Below are 24,506 nucleotides of genomic sequence, written 5' to 3'. Positions count from 1 at the left end.
AGGAAGTTAGAAGTTTCTTTCAAGTTTGCTGTTTCAAAGAGGCAGTTTTATTGAATTAAGCCAGGTGTAGTTTTCAAAATGTTAGTGTACTATCAAAACTTCTGTGTATTGGGTGAAGATAGGAGCCCATATTGTTTTAACCCTATGAGATGGAGAACAAACACAGTATTGGGAGGAAAGAGGCTGAGTTTAAATGACGTTAGATCTAACCCAAAATTGTCAAGCCAGGTAGGATGTTTACAAAGGCCATCTGCCCAGAGCCATAATGTCCAGATCAAAAATTCAAGAACGAACACAAGAGTCCAGTTGTCCATATACAATGTTTTCAAGTACACGGGAGTTAAGTTTAGAGAGTGAGTGCCAGTGTGTACGTAGGAGAGAGAATTAAACAATGTAGGGAAAGCTCTTTCTGCTGGATGATCCAATGCCTCAGAGTAGCAAGTGGAAGGAATGAATCTGCCCTCACATAATGTCCAGTCCCATGAGCCTCTCATTTTGGGAGTTTCTTGCAACCTAAATGTCTCAAGATACAAAGCACACAACTTAATCTTGTGTTACCAAAAAAAAAAAAAAAAAAAAAAAAAAACCCAGCTATTCTCCAGCCCTGGAGGAAAAACTGCTTGTGTGGGATTTATTGAATAAATATACTGTATATTGTACTGTATCCTTGGCCTAATGGATTTCTTGAATGACTTTTCATTGTAAACAATTTTGCTTTACAGCCTTGTTTAAGAAATGAATCCTTAATTAAGAAGTAATTCTACTATACCCTAAGATAGGATCACTTCCAATCAAGATTCTATAATAGAAATACGAAAAAATCAAGTATATGTAGCAAAATAAATTACCAGTTCTTAATATTCAGATATGTAAAGATAATGTGCCTCCATAGTTTTCTATAGATCAACTCAAACCTCTATCTTACCTGATTTTAGCCATTTCAAATTTAAGCTAGCCATCTAAGAGTTTCCTTTCTCTTTCTTTCCCCAGTTTCTGGGTTCTTACCTAAGTTTGTGGGGATTAATAAGTGGTGACGGTGGTGGTGTGCAGCCGGGGAGGTTGGTCATTGGTCAGAATCTGGTCACCTGCTAACACTTTTACCCTCCCGAGTCCCTAGCTTCTCATCCTCCCATGCTGGCATCCACTAAGATCCATGATCCCATCGGTCATAGTTTTTATTCCACAATCTATGTTTCCCTCTCCATACAGAGAAGCATTTTCTGATCTGCTATCCTTCTTACATATACTTCTTTTCCACTCTTGGGGCCATGAGATATCTATTGTCCCTGAACCCTTTGGACCCTAGGAAAATGTCTTTTAGAGCTATCTCAAGTGTGATCTGCCTACTCACATCCCACCACCATTTCTACTCTGCTGTTCCTACACTAGGCTGAAGTAGTACTATAAGGACAGTCAGTTTTTGTCGGCTTCCTTGGGTTCCACCTTAGAAGCAAGCATATGTCCTTCTTCCCTCCGAATGACAAACTTAAATGGAAGGTATAAGAAGTTCTATCATATGCCTCCACTTGGAACTAACCATAGAGAGAATATAGCACGACCCACTCATATCTTAGAAACTCACACCCAGGATTCACTCTGATGTACTTTTTTTTTTTTTCTATTTTCTCCCTAAGCCTAACTTGAAGGCTCTTTGTCAAGACTGAGAAAAATGAGTGCTTGCTTCAGTAGCACATGTACTGAAATTGGAACGATACAGAGATTAGTGTGGCCCCTGTGCAAGGTGAGACACAAATTCATGAAGCATTCCATATTTAAAGAAAAAAAAATTTGAAAAAAATGTAAGATTTTTTGGCATGAACTTTATGCTTTGAACTTTTTTTGCTTCTGAAAAATATAAAAACCCAGCTCTTGTAGTTCAAAATTCCTTAATATTATCACCTTGTCTTAAATTTCAAAAATCTATTTCAAAAATCTATTTCAAAATGCAAAAGCTAAGCATTCATTTCTTCTACATTTCTGCAAAAAATTCACTACCATGATGGTAATAGGCCCAGGATGATTTAATTGCTAGGGCAAGGAGAAATATTCAGTGCCATTCTGAGTGGGGAAACATACCAGCTAATGTGACACAATATCTCAAAAGTTCATCAAGAAAACTACTTGAAGGAGAATATTACCTCTTAAGTGCTGAGGGGGAACTTTGCCTAATGGAAGAAATTTCTTTCTTTCTTTCTTTCTTTTTTATTGGAAGAAATTTCTTATAAATTTCTTAATTGGGCTTCTCCAGAGGGGAGGGGATAGTAGAACTATGGTGGTAGCAGAGCTCTCTGATGTGGCAATGAAAACTGTGGGTGAAACTTACTGGATGGTTTTATTTAATGGAGTCTATTCAGCTCAAGAAACAACAGTGTTCCATGGACTTAGAGTTTGAGAACTATCATGGAACGATCTGATATTCCTATATTAACTTACTCTTGTTTCATCTTTCAAAGATTTGGAATCACACCTTTCTTATGACCAGTCTTTTCTCTGCATGGGCTAAAAAACAACCTAAAGTAAAGAAAGAGTGATTTCACATGTTCTTGTAAGCAAAACTCTAATCTATGACGTTTTGCAAAAACAAGACCATGGGGCAACGGGTTTGTTTTGTTTGGGTGGGGGTGGGTTTTTTTTGCATATTTATTTTTGGTTTTGTTGGTTTTAAGTAAAAGACAGTCAACAACTATGAAGAAATAGATTTAGAAAGAATTTCCATCATGAGAGAACGTCTCCCAGCAGCTCTTGGTACAGACAATATTATATTTCCTGCCGAAACTCATTCAAAAAGTATTTGGGCCATTATTGTTACTTGAGAGCATTTGGAAGGAGTCACACAAGAGAACTGTAGTTCCTACAACTCCCCTCTTGTATCTATTTGAGCAATAGTAAATAGAAGAGCAGTAGAATTATAAGTGATAGAGTACATGAAGTTCAGACAGAAAGCATATGTCCCTTACAAAAAGAGCTTTGAACAATGGCAGGCAAACATTCACTGCCCTCAATGAGCCCCAGATGTAGAAGATAGAAGTAAACCATATGGGTCAGAGGCAGAAACAAAACTAAGAAAAAATGAGTATTTCGAATAGACCAAGACTCTACTAGATGGATCATTCTAAGCACACACATCGAGGGACTTCACCAGTAGCAAGAAAATGGTTGATAGTTTTCGACCAAAGAGCCAATTCAGATAATGGGGTAACAGTTCCTAGAGTTCTGTTTTATGTATGCCATTCTGTATAAGCTCCATTTAGCTCCTGTCAAAAGTAGAAGAGCCATAGGGAGTGGCACTTAGGCCATGAATTTGGTTTCTGAAGCTTAGAAAAATGCTGCAAGCAACCTGAAAGAAATAATGGTCTTTAATTTTGTTAAGTATAAATGGAATATTTTTAAAAGTGGATTTTAAAGGGGGGTTGGGTGACTCCGTTGTTAAGCATCTGCCTTCAGCTCAGGTCATGATCCCCAGGTACTGGGATCGAGCCCCGCATCGGGCTCCCTGCTCCGCGGGAGGCCTGCTTCTCCCTCTCCCACTCCCCCTGCTTGTGTTCCCTCTCTTGCCGCGTCTCTGTCAAATAAATAAATAAAATCTTTTTTAAAAAAAAGTGGATTTTAAGTTTCAAACAATTATTTTGTTGATCTTTAAAGTATCAAGTAAACCTGTTCAAGCATGTTAAGGAAGGGCATGTAAACGAAAACTCACATGAAACTATAGTTATTATCCTGGATCACCAACAGATTAGAGGATTCACACCTAAATAGAAAGCACTTCTACTGGAACAAGTCAGTAAGTGATCTTTTTAAATTGTGTCTGAACAGAAAATGTATACAAGCCGATAAGTATCTGCAAAAAGAGTACATGTAATTAAATCTTTGAATCTAAGATATTTATTTTACTATTTCTTTTTTTTTTTTCAGTATTTGCATCACTTTATTTATTTTTGTCATTGTAATAGATACAGACCATGGATCATTTTACTATTTCTAAAGTAGGTAATGTTATAACATTTGTGTAATGGTGAGTTTTTTTCTGAACTACTATAATTAGACCAATCTTACTAAATGGTGGCATCTTAAAACTGGAAGACTAGGACAGTAGTTGATAATACCATCAAAGTAAGAGCCCTAAATTTCCTTGGCTTTCTTTTCCCCCAGTTTTGAGATATATTCAACATATAGCACTGTATAAATTTAAGGTGTAGAGCATAACGATTTGCCTTACATATATTGTGAAATGATTACAATAAGTTTAGTTAACATCCATCATCTCATTTAGGTATAGGGGGGAAAAGGAAAAAAGAGATTTTCCTTTTGATGATGTTTTCCTTGTGATGAGAACTCAAGATTTACTCTCTTAAAAGCTTTCAAATGTACCATACAGCAGTGTTAACTGGAGTAGTCATTATGTTGAACACTACATCTCTAGTCATTATTTATCTTACAATTGGAAGTTTGTACCTTTTGACCACACTCACCCAATTACCCCTCCCTTACCCCCATCTCTGGAAACCACAAATCTTTGTTTTTAGTTTGCATATATAAATGAGATCATATGATGTTTGTCTTTCTATGACTTAGTGTAATACTCTTTAAGTCCATGTTGTTGCAAATGGCAAGATTTCCTTCTGTTTTATGGCTAAATAATATTCTAGTATGTGTCTGTGTGTGTAATCACATCTTTATCCATTTATCCATTCATGAAAACAGGTTATTTCTATGTCTTGGTTATTGTAAATAATGCTGCTATGAAAAAGGGGTACAAATACATTTTTGACATAATGTTTTCATTTCCTTTTGATAAATACCCAGAAGCAGAATTGCTAGATCATATGGTAGTTCTATTTTTAGTTTTTTGAGGAAACTTCATTCTATTTTTGACAGTAGCTGGATCAAATTACAATCCCACCAATAGCGCACAAGTGTTCCCTTTTCTCCAATCCTCTCTAGCATGAGTTATCCTTTGTCTTTTTGATGATAACCATACTAACAAGTGTAAGGTGCTATCTCATTGAGGTCTTGGTTTGCATTTCCCTGATGACTAGTGATGTTGAGCAGCTTTTCATGTATCTGTTGACCATTCATATATTTTCTTTGGAAAAATAGTCCAGGTATTCTATTTAGGTTCTTCACCCATTTGTAATTGGATTATTTGTCTTCTTGCTAGCAAGTTGTATGAATTCTTTATGTATTTTAAACATTAACTCCTTATCAGGTACATGATTTGCAAATATCTTTTCCCATCTGATAGGTTGTCTTTTCATTTTGTTGAGCAGATGTAGTCCCACTTATTTTTTATTTTGTTAAATGTGCTTTAGGTGTCATAGCCAAATAATCACTGCCAAGACCCATGTCAAAGAACTTCTTTCCTGTTTTCTTCAAGGAATTTTACAGCATCCAGTCATACTCAAGTCTTTAATCCAGTTTGAATTAATTTTGGTGAGTGGTGAAGAATAGGGGTCTAGTTTTATTATTTGCATTGTGAATATCCAATTTGCCCAGCATCATTTATTGAAGACACTGTCTTTTCTCCACTGAGTATTCTAAGATCGCTTATCGAATATTATTTGGCTGTATGTAAATGGGTTTATTTCTGGGCTCTCAATTCTATTCCATTGGAGAGTAAGTCTGGTTTTTATGCCAGTACCATACTGTTTTGACTACTATAGCTTTATAATATAGCTTGAAATCAGAGTATGTGATACCTCCTACTTTATTCTTTCTCAAGATTGTTTTGGCTATTTGGGTCTTCTGTGGTTCCATATAAATTTTAGGATTCTTTTTCTACTTTTGAAAAAAATGCCATTGGAATCTTGATAGGTATTGTATTGAATCCTAGATGGCTTTGAGTAGTATGGACATTTTAACAATATTCTTTTTTTTTTTTAAAGATTTATTTATATATTTGAGAGAGAGGGAGGGAGAGAGCCAGGGAGAGAGAGCTGAGCAGGGGGAGAGGAAGAGGGAAAGGAAGATGGAGAGAATCCCAAGCAGACTCCCCACTGAGCATGGAGCCCCATGTGGCACTTGATCCCATGACTCTGAGAGATTATGACCTGAGCCTAAATCAAGAGCTGGTTGCTCAAGTGACTGAGCCACCCAGGCACCCCTTAACGATATTCTTCCAATCCATGAACAGAGGTACCTTTCCATTTATTTGTGTCTTCTTCAATTTCTTTCATCAATGTATCTTAGTTTTCAGTGTACAGATCTTTCACTTCCTTGGTTAGATTTATTCTAAGTATTATTTTTGATTTTTTAAATTTTGTGCATGGGATAATTTTCTTTTTCAAAAACGTTTCTAGTGTATAGAAATGTTACTGATTTTTGTATGTTAATTTTGTATTCTGCAACTTTTCTGAATTTGTCTTTTAGGTTAACTTTTTGGTGGAGTCCTTAGGATTTTCTATATATAAAATTATGTCATTTGCAAATGGAGACCATTTTACTTCCTCCTTTCCAATTCTGATGACTTCTACTTCTTTTTCTTGCCTGATTTTTCTGGCTAGGATTCCTAGACTATGCTGGATTAGAGTAGTGAGAGTGGGAATGCTTGTCTTGTTTCTGATCACAGAGGAAACGTTTTCAACCTTTTACAATGAAATGTGATGTTAGCTGTAGGCTTGTCATATATGGCCTTTATTATGTTGAGGTAGTTCATTCTACACCTAATTTGTTTGGAAGTTTTACTGTGAATAGATACTGAATTTTGTCAAATGCTTTTTCTATGTATATTGAGATAATTATTTTTCTTTTATTCTATGTGAGGTATCACATTGATTTATGTATGTGAAATCATCCTTGCATCCCAGGGGTAAATCCCACTTGATCATGGTGAATGGTCCTTTATGTGCTACTGAATTCATTTTGCTAGTATTTTATTGAATTTTTGCATCTACATTCACCATGGATATTGACCCATAGTTTTTTTATAGTGTCCTTTACTGGTTTGGTATCAGGGTAATACTGGTCTCATAAAATTACTCTTTGATTTTTTGGAAGAACTTAAGAAGGATTGGCATTAATTCTTTTTTTAAATGTTTGGTAAAATTCACCAGTGAAGTCATCTGTTCCTGGGCTTTTCTTCATTGGAAGATTTTTTTTTTTAATTCATGTAATCTCATTTGGTCAGATTTTCTATTTCCTTCTGATTTAGTCTTGGTAGGTTGTATGCTTCTAAGAATTTTTCTATTTTTTCCAGGTTGTCTGATTTGTTGGCATATAGCTGTTCATAATACCTTCTTATGATCCTTTGTATTTCTGTGCTATCTGTTGTAATGTCTCTTTCATCTATGATTTTGTTGATTTGGTCCTCTTTTTTTTTTTATGTTAGTCTTGCAAAAAGTTTATCACTTTTGTTAATTTTTTCAAATCAACTCTTTGTTGATCTTTTTTTATTGTTTTATTTCCTATTTCATTTATTTTTGGTCTAATCTTTATTATTTCCTTCCTTTAGCTAACTTTGGGCTCAGTTTATTTATTTTTTTTATTTCCTTGAGGTATAAAGTTAGATTATTTGAGAACTTTCTTGTTTCTTACTATAGGTGAAGTTTCCTCTTTAAACTGCTTTTTGCTGCATTCCATAAGTTTTGTCATGTTGTGTTCCCATTTTTGTCTCACACACTTTTTTATTTTCCATTTAATTTCTTCTTTGATGCATTGATTGTTCAGGAACCTTGTTTAATTTCCATGTATTTATGAGTTCTCCAGTTTTCTTCTGTTACTGATTTCTAGTTTCAAACAATTGTGGTCAGGGAGGAAAATGTACAATTTCAATTTTCTTTAATTTTCTAAGTCTTGTTTTGTGGCCTAACATATGATCTATCCTAGAAAATGTTCTATGCACACTCAAGAAGAATGTGTATTCTGTTGTCAGATCGAATGTTCTGTATATGTTAGGTCCATTTGGTCTATAGTGTTGTTCAAATCTGATGTTTCCTTATTGATTTTCTGTATAGATGATTTATCCATTTTTGAGAGTGGGGTATTAAAGTCCCTAACTATTATCATATTGCTGTTTATTTCTCCTTTTAGCTCTGTTAGTTTTTGCTTTATATATTTATGTGCACAAATGTTGGGTACATAAATATTTACAATTGTTATATCTTCTTGATGGATTGATCCTTTTATCATTATATAAAAACCTTTCTTGTCTCATTTTACCATTTTTAGTTTAAAGTCTATTTTGTCTAAGTATAGCTACCCTGTCTTTTGTTGTTGTTGTTTTGCTTTGTCTGGTTTTGTTACCATTGTCTTGAAATATCTTTTTCCAACCCTTCTCTTTCAGTCTATGTGCATCTAAGGCTAAAGTGAGTCTCTTGTAGGCAACATTTCACTGGATCTCATTTTTTTGTTTTGTTTTTTATCCATTGATCCATTCTTTGTCTTTTGATTGGAGAATTTAGTCCATTTATGTTAAGTAATTATTGATAGACAAGAACTTACTATTGCTATTCTGTAAATTATTTTCTGGCTGTTTTGTAGATACATTTTTTCTTGCTCCTAATCCTGCTGTGGTTTTTGTGCATGTCTTGTTGTCTTTTTGTGTCCATTTTCTTTGACTTCTTTATTATGTTCTTTTGTATGATGACTACAGGTCTTCCCCTGGTGGATACCATGAGACTTACGTAAGATATCTTAAAATTATAACACTCTATTTTATTATTTTATTTTATTTTATTATTTTATTTTTTAGCGAGCAATTGGGGGGGCAGAGAGAGAAACTTAAACAGGCTCTATGCCCAGTGTGGAACACAATGGGGGGCTCAATCTCACAACCCTGAGATCCTGACCTGAGCCAAAATCAAGAGCCATACACTTAACCAACTGTGCCACCCAGACACCCTTATAACACCCTATTTTAAACTATTAACAAATTAACCTTGATAGCATTCCTAAACTTTTAAACTCTTCTCGTCCCCCTCATATTTTAAGTTGTTGATGTTACAGTTTATATATTGTTACACTGTGAATCCAGTAACAGATTTTTGTAGGTATGGTGATTTTTACTGTTTTCCCATCCAAGCAAGGCTGTAGGATGGGTTCCACTATTGCCTGGGTTCTCTGTTCAGGCTTTCTAGATGTCAGAACTGGATAATATTCTCAGTAGTAGGTGGGGCTATGAATTAGTTTCCCTGTCCCAGCAGGGCAGCAGAATGGGCCCCATGACCTGTATAGCTTGTTTGGGGACCTAAATCAGGAAAGACTGCACTGAATTCCTTGGCCAAACAGGGCCACTGGTTTTGCTCTGTAGATTGGAAAGACCACAGTCTATGCTCTCTGTTCAAGGGCCATTGTACACAGGACAATTGAAGGGTCTACACAACTTCTCATTTTCTCTGGTTAGTTTTCTCAGTTTTCAGGGCAGATCTGTGCCCCACTGAATTCCCTGGTCAGGGCGTACTGCCATCTTGGCTCTGCAGATGAACTAAGACACTAGTTCAGACTACTACCTGGGTGCTGCAGGTAGGAATTTGGTCTGCCAAGATCTGAGCACTGGTTGTTGCAAACACCTCCCCTCATCTCCATTACAATCATATTCCTAGTGGTGAAATCTCACACATTTCCCTGTAATACCATGGGGTGATACCAGAGTTGGGGCTCCCAAGAAGTGACCCATTCAGGGGAGCTGAATGTCCACCCTGGGCTTTTTTTCCATTGGTGAAAGGTTCAGGGGAGACCTCTCAGTGTGATGCTGTGCTGGCTTGGGGGAGGAGCAATGTAGTCAACATGGAGCTACTTTTCTGAGACTTCTAATGTAGTCTGTCTTAGCCTCTGTGGTACAGAGGGGTTTCAATCTAACTCCTGTGTCCTAGGACTTTCTCAATGGTGTCTTGTCTATGAATAGTTATTAGTTGTTCTTCTTGTGAGAGAGAGTAAAGTCAAGAATGATCCCTGTCACCATCTTGGTAATGTCACTCCTGTCTTCAGATCTTTGGACAACAAGCTGATTAAGCTACCATTAAGTCCTATTTACAAGCCTATGCCTCATAAGGAGGAGTGATTGTAGAAAAAATACATGAATTAGAGGCCAGACAACCTGGAACTTATTTCTAAGTAAGTTGATACTTACTAGTCTCCTAGTAACTTTATACTAGATAAAGTTTGTAGACTCTTCTAACTCTAATATTCTTGGGTTCTTGGAGTTGTTTTGTTTGTTTATTTTGTTTTATGGTGTTTTGGGTCTGTTTTTTGTGTTTCCTTTTTTTTTTAGTAAACTTCGAAATATCCACAGTATAAGAGCAGTTGCTATTTATAATTTAAATCTTTTATAATTCAAGAAATGTACAAATTATCAAAGATTAAATTCTACTCAGAATGATCTTAATGTTAGATACATATTTTTTCATATTCATTTTTTAAAAAATTGGTCATCTACTTATATAATCTTTTTTCAAATAATTTGCTGTTAACGGAGTATCCCTTTGTTTAATCAGGTTAAATAAGTAAAATTAATATTTTGGATATTATAAATTTGACCCTAAGCATGAGCTACCACAAATAACTTCATGAAAATGGATGAGATTTAGATTTATTTATTTCTAGATAAAAATAAAGTAGGCACATATCATCATCATAGATTGGTCACTAAGTTATTGCAGTTGTTTTATATTCAAAGCCAGAATCTATACAGGTAGAAATAGAGATAAATATTAGAATATAGTCATTAAAAATAAGAAAACACAAAAGGATATTTCCAGAGCATTTAGCAAATTTAATCCCCAAAACTTGAAATTTACAGATATATCCTCATGTACTCATCACAGAATGCATCAATAGCTAGTTTTTAATCCTTGAAAAACATTAAACACTTAAGCACCACTTAGTGAAGAAGAATCATTAAAATAAAATAGAAGTTCACAATGTTACTTGGAGAGGCTTGCATTTATTGTTTCCTATAAAAGTTCTAAGAAAACTGTAACAAAATTACAAATATTGGCATGGAGCACATCACTTCTTTGCTTTTAAAAGAGTTGTCTGTGACAAAGTTTATTGACGTGGAAAAACATTAACAAATCAAATTTTCAAAGAGTATGGAACATAGATCTCTAGTGAAGTGACTTTATCAGTTCAAGCTTTTTCTCTCACCAATGACTATAATTTTAGAGAGAGCAACATAACTAGCACATCACAGACTGCACAATCTCAAAAATATGTTTTCTTTCTAAACACAAGCCATTGTATTTGGAAAATACTAACAGTATTAGTAAAAGTCCTTTTAAAAAGATACTACAAAATTATAGGTCAGTTCAACAACAGGGGATGCTTAAAAGAATTATGAATGGATATTACATTTACAAAGAATTTAATAACCTGGGGAAATTGTCATATTATGTCAGTTAAAAAGCATAATACAAAGCTATATACATATAATACAATATCCATCATATATAACATCTATAAATATGTACTAAAAAAACTAAAGGGATTATTAAAAGGAAATGTACTAAAATACCATTTGTGGTTACTTCTTAGAGTGACTTTATGTTAAAACTTGGCTATGCTTTTCAAATTATCTTTAATGTTCATAAAAAGGGAAGATGGCTGAGTATATAATACAGAATTTAAAAGTCCTTTATTATGATGAAAATTGAGAGCCAGAAAGATTAAAAATAAAAGTGAAACCATTTAATTGGGGGGAAAAAAAAGTATCACCATGCTCAATTTACATAAATGACACAAAATCAATTCCATATCAGAAAAATGAGGATTTTTTAACAATTCAACCATTAGCTAACCAGAGAAAAGTCTCTTTACTCAAAATGCTTTTCTCCCTCAATAAAAATCAATGAGAGAAGGAGCCATTGTTTATGCTTGCAGGTAGAGTTTCAGTTTTTTCCTGTTCCTGTACCTTCAGTCTCCTCCTCAGATTCCCATAACTCAGTGGTGGTCTGTGTTTCTGAGCCTGTGTCATCCGCTCTCTGCTGAGGAACATGGGCTATGTTGTGACCAGGTCTATTATATGACATCACACACAGCTGTTGGGAGGACAAGTCCTGGTCAGGTACCTGTGTTCAGAACTTCCCTTCACTTTGAATGCTGCCCAGTTCCCTAACTTCTATTTCAGTCTCATCTTCTGTAGAATGGAGATTATAACCCCAAAGCATTTTAAGATGGTTAAAAGGATAATTCTTGAAATGCTGCTGATATCCTTCCCACCTGCACAAAACTTCATAGTCTTCTCCATTACATTTCATGTCAATTCGGTCCTTCCATGTGCTCAGGCCCAGCTCCTCGATGTCATCCTAATTCCTCCTTTCCCTCACACCCCACATCTGATCTGCCAGCAAATTCTGTGGTCTCTATCTTCAAAATAAATGCAGGCTCTGGCCACTTCTCTCCATCGCTGCTGCGACCAACATGGGGCCAGCTACCATCCTCTCTCTCCTGGATTATCTCAACAGCCTCCTTAACTGTCTCCCTTGTCCCCTACAATCTGTTCTCTGCAAATCACACAGTAAACCACATCATGTCGCTCCCTGCCAAAACCCTTCAGTGGCTGCCTATCTTGCTCAGAGGAAAAAGCAAATTCTCAACCAAGACCTGAAAGGCCCTACAAAAGCTGGTCCCTTATTACTTCTCAGACCTTAACTCCTATTACCCTCCCCTGTGCCACTTGCCTCCAGCCTCAGGGGTCTCCTTGCTGTTCAGAACAAAAGGCAAGCTTTGATTTAGGACCTTTGCCCTTGCTGTTCACTCTGCATGGGTCATTTCTCCCTTAGATATTCAAATGGTTTGCTTCCTCACCCCCTTCAAACCTTCACACAAATACAATAATCTTCTCAAGGCCTTCCCCATTTAAAATTGCAAATCCTGGGGCGCCTGGGTAGCTCAGTCCTTAAGTATCCACCTTCCGCTCAGGTCATGATCCCAGGGTCCTGGGATCGAGCCCCGCATCGGGCTCCCTGCTCCGCGGGAAGCCTGCTTCTCCATCTCCCACTTCCCCTGCTTGTGTTCCCTCTCTCACTGTCTCTCTCTGTCAAATAAATAAAATCTTTGAAATTGCAAATCCTCCCTTAGGTCTCCCCATCCTATTTCCTGGTTCTATTTTTAACTTGAACATGTATCATTTTTTCCACTTACTATACAATTTTTTTTTAATTATGCTATTTAGAATATCACTCTAGGAAGGCAAATATTTGGGCCTTTAACAATGCCTGGTACCTGTGGTTAGTTAATATTTTCTGAGTGAAAGAATGCGTGCATATCCTTAGGACGGTGACTAAAGATAGCAAGTACTTTACATATTTTAATTAATATCATGCTCTGTAAGAATATCTAGAATTACGAAATCATAGAGTTGAACTGAAAGATCTGAACTGAAACCAGTTTTTGTGTTTAGGTTGTTCTATTTATTAGCTAGTTTACAGGCTGAAATGGGTCTCCTGGTAAATTCTATTCATTGATGCTATAGTTATGCTCTGCAACTACACTAAGTCCATTCATCTTCTACATGAGGGAGCACTCTAAATATTTGAAGACAGCTAGGATGTCCCACTTAAGTCACTTAAGTTTTCCCTTCCTCACATAAGCTTTGTGCATTCTTACATATCTGTTATACCCCAAAGTGAGTTCAGAGATGCTCATACCAATATGCTTCCACTATTGCAGACCAAGACTACATTCATATTTTATGCAGTGACATCACACCATTAGCTCATTTTGAATTTCTGGTGGCATATGATAACCAGATTATGTTTATGATTTATAAGGTTTTTCACATTAGCTTCTTTTAAGGTAGTTCTCTCCCATTCCATCCTATGCATTTTTCACAGATACAAGATAACCTTCATTGAGACCCTGTCTTTTTAAGTTTTGAAATAAACTAGTCAAGTATTACAGTGGTAATGCTATAAACTTTCAGGCAAGGAAAGAATAATAATCAATTTTACCATCTTTAATCAGAAACACTTGTTATATATTTAAAGCTCCACCCAGGTAATTTCCATAAATCCTCTTCTTCCACCATTGCTATAATTTTCAGAATTAGCAGCTAAAGAGGATCCCATCTTCCATGAAACACCTACCCACAGTCCTCTCAGGCACTCTTCACTCTAAACATGCCTCAGAGATCTTATTGTGGAAAACCTCTGTTTCTCCTTCTGCCACCAAACCAGAACCTTGAGAACACATAAAACTTACAAAATGACTCCTTCTCCAAAGATTGTGCCATTAAATTAACTTCATGATGTGAACTGAAAATGTTGAATAGAAACCTTGATTTGGTAAATTGCTTTCTTACTCTGATTTTTGGAACCTCATTGCTCAACCCATTTGTTTATCATTAAAAGTAGGATTATACCATGATATCTAATAATATCAACAGTGGAATCAGATAGCCTTAATAGGATGCTTTTGTAATACACTTTGAACTCCTTACAAGACACATTATAAATAACAAGCATTTATGAGTTGAAAAATAGTTAACTGCAAGAAGTGTTTAATAGCAGAACAAACAGCTTATTCCCTGTACTACAATTCTTTTCATCATATTATAACCCTCCCCAAACTAGGCCTCAATGTGGCTAAGAGAAAATGATCTTTACCCTCAAGATTCATTGCACATGTGTAGGTACAAGACAAATTAGTGTTCAGGAGGATGGCAAATCTTACACGCCCAGAAACAGAGCCATATTGTCACCAGAACAGATTTGCTGAACAGTTATTTTATGCCTCCAGCACAGGTTACACCTAATTATCCAAATTGGACATGAGAGACAAATACATATGTACAGCCCTGTAGATAATAAAATGTTAATCAAAATGTATTTCGGTCGCTTTAAAAGGTTTTGATTAAGAGAAGGTTTCCAGACTTAGCAAATAAAATTCAGGATGCCCAGTTAAATTTGAATTTCAGATAAACAATTTTTAGTTTACATGTCTCCGGTAGTGCATTGACATACACATAGTAAAAAAATTATTCATTGTTGATCTGAAATTTAAATTTAAATAGGTGTTCTCCATCTTTTCTGGCAATCTTAGGCTAAGATCTAACTAACAGGACTGCCATTGCAGTTCACATCAGTATAACGGTGTGTTAACCGGGGTTTTGGTCCAGGCAACAAAATACTAAAGGTGATGTGTGCCCAAGCTAGGTGCCAGACAAGATGCAAAATGCACAAATAGAATGTACAGAAACTGGTTCCACAATTCTTGGGCTATTCAGTCAGATCAAGAATACAGAAAAAGGGGGAGGCAAAGCATTCAGAGAATGAAAAAGATATTTTGGAGAATGTTTCTATGGAAAAAGCTGGGCTTGAGCCCCATCTCCTCTCCCCAAGGGTAAAGGGGGGGGTTGTCATTCCTCATTGCAATGAGAGTAAGGCCTGCAGCCAGAGCCCCTGGAGGGACCTGATCTTCTCCATAATTGAGAGAGACCGTGGACTGAGAAAGTTAGAGTGCTTTATTTCAGGATAACAGGCTATGTTTGCAAAGGAACTATACTTCCATTATTAGTAAAAGCAAAGAAATGTTTGATTCCCATGGACCAAATGTGGGCTCTGGGGGAAAGAGCTGGTTGGGAACACAAAAGACTTGGATGCAGCACCAAGAGGAAGCTATCTCCACAGCAGGGCTGAGGGCAGTAGGAGAGATGTTATTTCATGCTATGAGAGCTGCCCCTAAAAAGGGCCACTGAGGGGTCTTCAGAGTACCCACAGAAGAAAGTATCAGCTATAAACGCCCACCGGGACCAGAGTGAGAAGTTGGCTTATGAAGATACCAGCCACCAGGAGCAAAGAACTTTCCTTCCTTATTTCCCTTTCTTCCCGCCTCTTCCTTTAACGTTGGCATGATCCAAAACTACAACTCAACAAGTCCAAGCCCAGGAAGGTTACTGATAAGCTTCTCTTTCTCCTCCCCAAATGCTCCAGCTTACTATCTGCAGGCCTGGGGCCTCTTACTCTGGATTAAAAATCAAAATTCTAAAATCTTAACACTGGATTATTTTTATTTTTATTTTTTTTAATTTTATTATGTTATGTTAGTTACCATACAATATATCATTGTTTTTTGATGTGGTGATCCACAATCCATTGTTTTCGTATAACACCCAGTGCTCCATGCAGTACGTGCCCTCCTTAATACCCATCACAGGGCTAACCAATTCCCCCTTCCCCCTCCCCTCTAGAACCCTGTTTGTTTCTCAGAGTCCATAGTCTCTCATGGTTCATCTCTCCTTCCAATTCCCCCCGCCCATTTTTCCCTTCCTTCTCCTAATGTCCTCCATGTTATTCCTTATGTTCCACAAATAAGTGAAACCATATGATAATTGACTTTCTCTGCTTGACTTATTTCACTTAGCATAATCTCCTCCAGTCCCATCCATGTTGATGTAAAAGTTGGGTATTCATCTTTTCTGATGGCTGAGTAATATTCCATTGTATATATGGACCACATCTTCTTTATCCATTCATCTGTTGAAGGGCATCTGGGCTCTTTCCACAGTTTGGCTATTGCGGACATTGCTGCTGTGAACATTGGGGTGCATATGGCCCTTCTTTTCACTACATCTGTGTCTTTGGGGTAAATACCCAGTAATGCAATTGCTGGGTCATAGGGTAGCTCTATTTTTAATTTTTTGAGGCACCTCCACACTGTATTCCAAAGTGGCTGTACCAACTTGCACTCCCACCAACAGTGTAAGAGGCTTCCCCTTTCTCCACAACCTCTCCAACATTTGTTGTTTCTTTCCCTGTCCATTTTTGCCATTCTAACTGGTGTAAGGTGGTATCTCACCAGTTAGAATGGATTATTTTTAAATTTCGCACTGGGGCTGTCTTATCTCAAAGTAACTGTATTACTGTACAGTGAACATAAACATTTTGGGATCTTCTAAGTTTTAATCTGATAGAAAAAAATCTTTGCTCAACTAAAAGTTTAAAGAAACAATAGGAGTTATAAATAAAACTGTTTAGGTTATATCCAATATATAGTGGTTATACTGGGACAAGGATTAAAATAGAGCCCTTTCTATGAAAACCAGTTTGGCTGGAAAAACTTGGAAGATAAATCCATCTATGTCCACCTTTCCATCATATTGATTAACCAAGAAAAATGCTACCAGCTACGCTACTGTACTATCCACTTTTGCCATGCTGTTCATTTGCTGGCCAAACACAGAGCCAGTCTCGACTGAGAAGCCTATACACCATTTTATGCATTCAAGAACGTATCATTGAATAGCAATTTTTTTGTTGTTTTATTTGGGTTTGGGTTTTTTGTTTGTTTTACTCAGCAAGAATGTAAAGACACTATAGATAAAAATACTTCTAAATTTGTCTGAGATTTTTCAGACCTAAGAAAGTCTTTACTTGGAATCAATTTATAGTTTTACTTCCAAAGATTTCATTCAGGATTTTTTTTTCCATTTCTTTGTGCCAGTTTTATCCAACTCTCAAGGATTCCGATTCCTTCCTGCAAGAAAAAGAACAACACTAGACAGATTAACCTCCAGAAACTGAGAACAAGAAAGACACATAAACATATCTGGAATCAATAACAAAATCTATTGCAATAATGTATAACACAAGAAACTCCTGACACAACCACAGCCAAAACACAGTGCTAGCCAAACATTGCACAATGCTGAAGGCAGCAGTCACGTTTGAAAATAAAAATAGTAGATAGTGTCACTACAGACAATGTACAAATTCCCATAATATAATTCACCCTGGGAATGCAGAAAAAGAAGAATAAAAATGTGGAGACCTGATCTATTACACATGTCTATCTTCTAATATTTGCAAATGTCCAAAATGCTTAGGAGTTATCCTGTTATGTTTTATAATAAAGAATAGCTAATGGAAAAGAAATGTATAAGAGATACTTTTTAACAAAAGTAAAATTATATAGAGTATCTTGTGAGTCTATCAGTGTAATTCAGATTTATATATGCAAAAGTATTACTTACTTTGGCTTTTCTAATTCCTTACCTTTTTTTTTAAATTGAGATATAACTGACATATAACATTGTATTAACATCAGGTGTACAACATAGTGATTTGATATATTTACGTACTGCAAAATGATTACCAAAATAAGTTTAGTTAACATCCATCACCCTTTGAGAACTTTTAAGATCTGCTCTCTTAGCAACTTCCAAATACACAATTAGCTATAGTTCTCATGCTGTACATTACATCCCCAGGACTTATTTATTTTATAACTGAAAGCTTGTAACTTTGACCACTTATACCCATTTTGTGCCCCTCCCCCCACACACACTTAACAACCATCAATCTATTCTCTGTATCTATGAGTTCATTTTTTTACAAATAGATTCCACATATAAGTGATACCACATAGCATTTGTCTTTCTCTGACTTCTTTTACTCAGTACAATTCCCTCACGGTTGACCCATATTGCAAATGGCAGGATTTTTTTTTTTTTTTTTGGTCTAAAGTATACAAAAACCCTAGTTTTAGGGCAATAACCCCAAAATGCTATTTATTGTCCTTTTAAACGTTTCTGAGAAACTATGCACTGATAGCAACCAGTCCTTCAGAAGAAATTTAAAAAGAAAAAAAATAATCCTATGTAGTAGATCACATACTAGAAGCCCTGACTGCCATCTCCTACCTCAAATCCTAGTTCAAGTGACAACATAGCAAAGCAAGAGAAGCTGAGAAAACCTGGCCCTGGCAATACACACACACCTTTGCTTCTGCACCAGAAATAGTTTTAAAAAGGCACGTTTGTGCCAATGACTAATTCCACTTCGAAGCTGTAGTCTAGTGGGGTCTCTAATCTAAAACACATTTGACAAAAATTTCTCTTAACTCCCCACCCCTACCCTTTCCCAATACAATATTAGTTTTGCTTTTTTTTTTTTTTTCCAGTAGAAAAAGCAAGATTGATGCAATATAACCAAATATTCAAGTTAAATGCCATCTTACCCATGCAGGTTAATCAGAACAGTTTCTGAGCCAACTTATTCCAAATAAACCAAGCTCGGTCACATATCCAGAACATTTCTTTTTTTTAGGTTCTATTATGACCTTCCCTTTGAAAGCTGTTCCTAGAATAGCTCCAATAGAACTGTTTTTCTATTTTTTTAAGGGTTGGAACTTCTCTTTGACCTTAATGAGAATGGGCTTGAGGGGCTCAGGCTTGTTTATTACAGTACCCTTTTCTTTCTGATGATTAAAGTGACACTGTCATTTATTCTATTGTTACTGCATTTGACTTATTTTTTTTCATGCAAAACATATTCATGAACAGACTTGAAAATTCAGACAAGTATAAACAAAGGGTCAGAAATCATCAATTTTCCTACCAGCTACCTTCAACTATTTTTTCTCACAGTTTTGGTTTTATCTTCTAAGCCTTTGCCAAAAATATGTACACTTAAGAATATATATATATAGTTGTATATCCTACTCTTCTCACTTATTATGCCATCAGCATTTTCCATGTTCTTATAGAATCTTTGTAAATATTCAGTCCTATATATTTTAATAAGTGAATGTACTATGGTTTATTTAATTCTTATAATTGGACATTCTGTTCTAGTTTTTCACAATTTTAATTCTAGGAACTTCTTTGAGGGTAAAGCTGTCTTCAATATTTGAGATTACTTTATTATGGTAGATTCTCAGGGATGGAATTACAGGAATCATCAGGTTTCTTAAGACTCTTCATATATGTTTGATAAACTGCTGCCCAGAAAGGTCACACCAATTAACTCTGCCACCAGCAATAATTGGAACATTCCATCATACACTTACCAGTGTTTTCATCCCAGGCTCATTAGCATTTTTGCTAATTTGACAGGTGAAGAATTGGATCTCATTGTGGTTTTTTGCGCATTTTTTAAAAATCAGATCTTTATGAACATAAAGATAAAAAACTTAGGAGGCCTTTTATGAAAATTAGTAATCCTCCAAATCCTTTCCTCCCACCCAAATACACAGCAACCATTTCCTGTTCCCCAGAGGCAGAGCATGTTTTAGCCAATGTAGCTACCTTGTCTTTTGACCATGAGACCATGTTTATGGGCCTGGAGCAATATGACTTCTTTCCCTCTCTTTTTAATCGCTTATCTGTCAGTTGACGGGATCCACTTTGGCTTGACAATGAGCTGAAGGGGTGTTCTTGTGTTGGTGTGCACTAAAATGCCCCACTCATAAAGTCCAGATATTAAACAACTTGATTCTTGATTCTTGGTCCATAACATGTTTTACTCAATAGTCTATCCTTGGAGCTACTATGTCCGCTTTATTTCAACAACCCATCAACCCACAATAATAATGACAGTCAATTGCCCTTAGCTCTGTTAATGGAGCTGATTTTCTCCATCTTTAATGGTCCAGATGCATTCAGTTAGTTACAAGATAAATTACTCCTGCCTCCCTCTCAAGAAACCTTGTAGGCATTGATCTACTCCACTGTCTGCCTTTCTCTTCCAGGGTGAAGTTCTCAAAGAGCAGACTTCACATCTCAATGAGAAAAAGCAAGAGCCTGGTATGGGATAGGAGTTCTGACTTCTATTAATCTCTGGTGTGAGTTTACTGTTACTTTCTGGTGTGACCTTGTTCAAGGTCCTTAGTCTCTCTGTGCTTCAATTTTCTTGCCTGAAAAATAGGAAGACTATCATACCTCATAGGGCTGTTGTCATGATTAAATGAGCTGGGGGATGGGGCAGCACGTAGGTATGTGCGTGTAGCACTTAGAAAATGAGTGTCTCACACATAAAGCACCATATATGTACAGGCTATAATTTTATTCTACTTAATTCCTGCCACCTGAAATGAAAATCTTGGTTCATAGTTTGATTTCTTGCTGTAGACATTTTACACAGCTTACCTATATAATGTTTCCAGGCGTAGCACAAACCTAGCTGCTCTTTGTGCTCTGTCACATACTTACTGTTAAAGGATCCCTACATTTGAAGTTCTAAGACCTATATATCCAGCTGGATTTTTATCAGGGCTGTTAAATTAATAAATGAATCTAGAAAATTGACACCTGTGCAATAATCTTCCCAGTTTATAAATTATGTTCCTCCATTTGTTTAATACTTTCATAATCTTTTCTATCAGAATTTCATCAAAGAAGCAGAACCACTGCATGTAAGATAACACATTTGTTACCAGGATTGAGTCTTATACAATTATGAGAGCTGGCTAAGCAGTGTCTTTAAGGCTGTTATCTTTTGTCTTATGCTAGAACTTGGAATTTCCAGGGTAAAGGCAGGAAGAGAAGATGGATATAGCATAGGAAGAATGAGGACAAGCTGGAACTCACAAGAAGGAGCTGGAACCCATGAGGAAAGAACAAAACCCATGCCAATTCTTAACACCTGTGATCTTGATGATGTGATCCCACATTGAAAGAATGACCTTCGTCATAAAGCTAAACACACACCTGCCAGGATTTGCAGAGTTAAAGGATCCAGGGAAAGGTGGTGAAACTGCAGACCAAGCTAATGTCCCACACCAAGGTTTGAGATAGCATTACTGTCTATGTTGAGAAACACTAATGTTTTTGTTTAACTTCCATCTCCCTAATGGCCTATAAAAATGTCTTTAGTGGCCCATTATAACTGGAAATATACAGAAAAGGAATTCTGAGAAATGTAGTTCAGTCTAGTCAAAGTGACATGTTACAAATCCACCACATCTCTCAATAGAATTTATTTAATGAATTATATGTTTCACACTCCTAATTACTTATAATTGCCTCTGTCGATGTGATCTCTATGCAATATGTTTACTGTATGGTTGTGAACACCATAATGCCTTTATCTCCTTTCCCTCCTTCATATATCACAGTAACTCAAATGGCCTAGTTATCCAAACCTGCTCTCTCTACACTGAAATAGTTGATTATAACTAGAATAAAACTCAAAAACATGCTAAACAGACCAACTTTGAATTTGAGTAAAAATCCTAACTTAGCCCTCACTTCTGCCTTCCAAACTATTAAACTTTCCCCATCAATTTGCTCTATTCCCCTATATTACTTTTATATAACTTCTCAAGTCTCCAGCACCTCCTCCCCCAAATTAGTGCACTCAGGCTACCATTACAAACACAGCAGCTGATGGCTTAAGCAGAAACTTATTTTCTCATAGTTCTAGAGGCTGGCAAGTCTAAGGTAAGGTGCTAGCCAGTTAATTCCTTGATAAGAGCTCTATTCCTGGCTTGCAGATGGCTTCCTTCTCACTGTATACTTGTATGGTGAGGTCAGAGAGGAGGAGGAAGCAAGCGGTCTGCCATCCCTTCTTATAAGGGCACTAACTTCATCATGAGGGCCCTATGCCATGACCTCATCTAAATCTAATTTCCCCTAAAGATCCCATCTCCAAATACCATCACATTGGGAGTCAGGGATTCATCATATGAATTTGGGGCTAGGGGATCACAATCCACAGCATCTTCCTTCATCATCCTCAGTAAATTGTTCTGCTTCTTATTTCATGTAGAAATGGAAACCATCAAAAGAGAAAATCTGTATCATCCCACCTTCATATCTATCAACCCTCTACATTTGAATTCCTATACTCTGTACCTTTCCTGTTACAGTGACTGAAATATATATCCTTATGGGACCCAATACTCCATTTGTTCACTAGATTTCATGCTTTCTTGTCCACTGCAGAACCTCATTCCAGCAAATGGCCCTCTTTCTCCTACATTACCAATTTTTCCTCTCTACTGAGAGGAAACATGCAGACATGTTACATCTCCAATATTGATAAAACTTCTCCCTTCATCTTACATTATCCCACAAGCTTTTGCCTTTAGAGTAAAATTCACCATACCTACTATCTCCATCTCTTCTCTTCCTAGTCCCTCCTGGACCCATCTCAAATGGACTTTCATTGCCACCACTGGGCCAAAACCATTTGCCAGTAACCTCCTCATCAATAAACCTGATCATCAGTCTCCACCCTATGTACTGTTAGCATTTAACAATATTGATGATTCCCTCTACCAAAAACTTTCTTCTTGAATTTCGGAACAAAAGGCACTTAAATCTCTTTGTATTCCATTAGCCACTTTTTCCCAAGATCCTTTGCTGGACTTTCCTCATTGACCAACTTCTTAATGTAAGAATGCCTTATAACCAATCCTGAGACCTCTTCTCAATCTATACTCATCCTTAAGTGAGCTCATCCAGGCCCTCAGTCTTAAAGTCATTCATGATTTGATGATTCCTAAATGTGTAGCTCTAGCCCCAGTCTTCAGACTCCTATATGCAACTATCTACTCAGCATCTTCACTTAGATATTTAATCAGCATCTAAAATTTAAAATGTTCAAAACAAACTTACCTATTCTTTTTACCCCCAATATGGTTTCCCCCCATATTTCCCTTCTTATTAAATAGCAACTATTCATCCAATTACACAAGATAAAAACTGTGGAATCATCCTGCCTCTTCAGTCTCACACACTGAAAGAGCCAATCTATCAGTAAATCTCATTGGTGGTTCTTTCAAAATACATTAAAAAAACTACCACTTCCTACCACCTGGTCCAAGAACTATTATCCTCAACAATTATAAAAGCTGCCTAAATAATCTCTCTGCCTCCAGTCCTGTAAGTTCACAGTCTAATCTTTACAAAGTTTTTTTAAATTTTTAGATTATATCATATCTATGCTCAAAATCTTCTAATGGTTTCCTATCTCTAACAGAATAATCCAAAGTCCATTCATAGTCTAAAAATCCCACAGTATGGCACATAGGTAACTAGATGACCTTGTTTTCATTCTCTCCCTTACTTACTTTACTCTGGTTACACTGAATTCCTTGCTATACTTAGAATATATCGAGCATGCTGCAACCACAGGATCTCTGCATCTATTGTTACTTTTTGGAATTCTTTTTTTCCCTAAGATAACATCATGGCTAAATTATTTTTTTTAAGATTTTATTTATTTATTTGAGAAGGAGAGAGAGAGCACATGAGAGAGCAGCACAAGCAGGGGAAGGGGGAAGAGCAGGGAGCTGATTTGGGGCTTGATCCCAGGACCCTGTGATCATGACCTAAGCCAAAGGCAGATGCTTAACCAACTGAGCCACCTAGGCAACCCTGACATCATGGCTAAATTATTACTTCAACCAGGTCTCTTCTAAATGCCATCTCATCCCAAAGCTTTTGTTCAACACCCTAAATAAAACAGCACCCTTGCCACTCTCTGTCCCCTTATTCTACTTTAGTTTTTCTTCGTATCACTAATCACACCTGAAATAGGAGCGTGAACTGCCTAGATTTGAAACTTGTCTCACTTCTCTCACTGAAACCACTCACTGTTATGACTCTGGGCAACTTCCTTACCTTTCGATGATGAATTTTCCACATCTTGAAAATGAGAAAAAAATAGAACCTACCTCATAGGGCTGTTAAGTCATGGAATTTAAACCTGTTTGTGTGTGTGTGAGAGAGAGAGAGAGAGAAGACAGTGAGAAAGAGAGAAAAACACACTTAGAAAAATAAGTATCTGGCATATAAGCACTACATATACATAAATGCTAGAATAAATATCATTGTCTCCTTCTTAAGAATG

The 24,506-nt window shown here is 36.5% G+C and overlaps 1 long non-coding RNA gene and 1 other non-coding gene across 3 annotated transcripts in view; one reads left to right on the top strand and one right to left on the bottom strand.

Annotated features, from left to right (window-relative positions):
- Positions 1–1,673: 1,673 nt before the first annotated feature.
- On the top strand, positions 1,674–1,776 carry LOC118015464. The gene has a single exon (XR_004680633.1). It is a non-coding gene; the product is annotated as a U6 spliceosomal RNA (small nuclear RNA).
- A 15,006-nt stretch (positions 1,777–16,782) lies between these two features.
- The window catches only part of LOC118015117, a 123,280-nt gene continuing 115,556 nt past the window's right edge, over positions 16,783–24,506 (bottom strand). For both annotated transcript variants that reach the window (XR_004680533.1, XR_004680532.1), the window contains one exon: positions 16,783–17,406. This is a non-coding gene — a long non-coding RNA (uncharacterized LOC118015117). The remainder of the gene's footprint in view (positions 17,407–24,506) is intronic.

This window comes from Mirounga leonina, unplaced genomic scaffold (genome assembly GCF_011800145.1).
Source record: "Mirounga leonina isolate KUSES-001 unplaced genomic scaffold, KU_Mleo_1.0 Mir_165, whole genome shotgun sequence".
Classification (NCBI taxonomy): domain Eukaryota; kingdom Metazoa; phylum Chordata; class Mammalia; order Carnivora; family Phocidae; genus Mirounga; species Mirounga leonina.
This window is presented reverse-complemented; position numbering and strand designations above follow the sequence as displayed.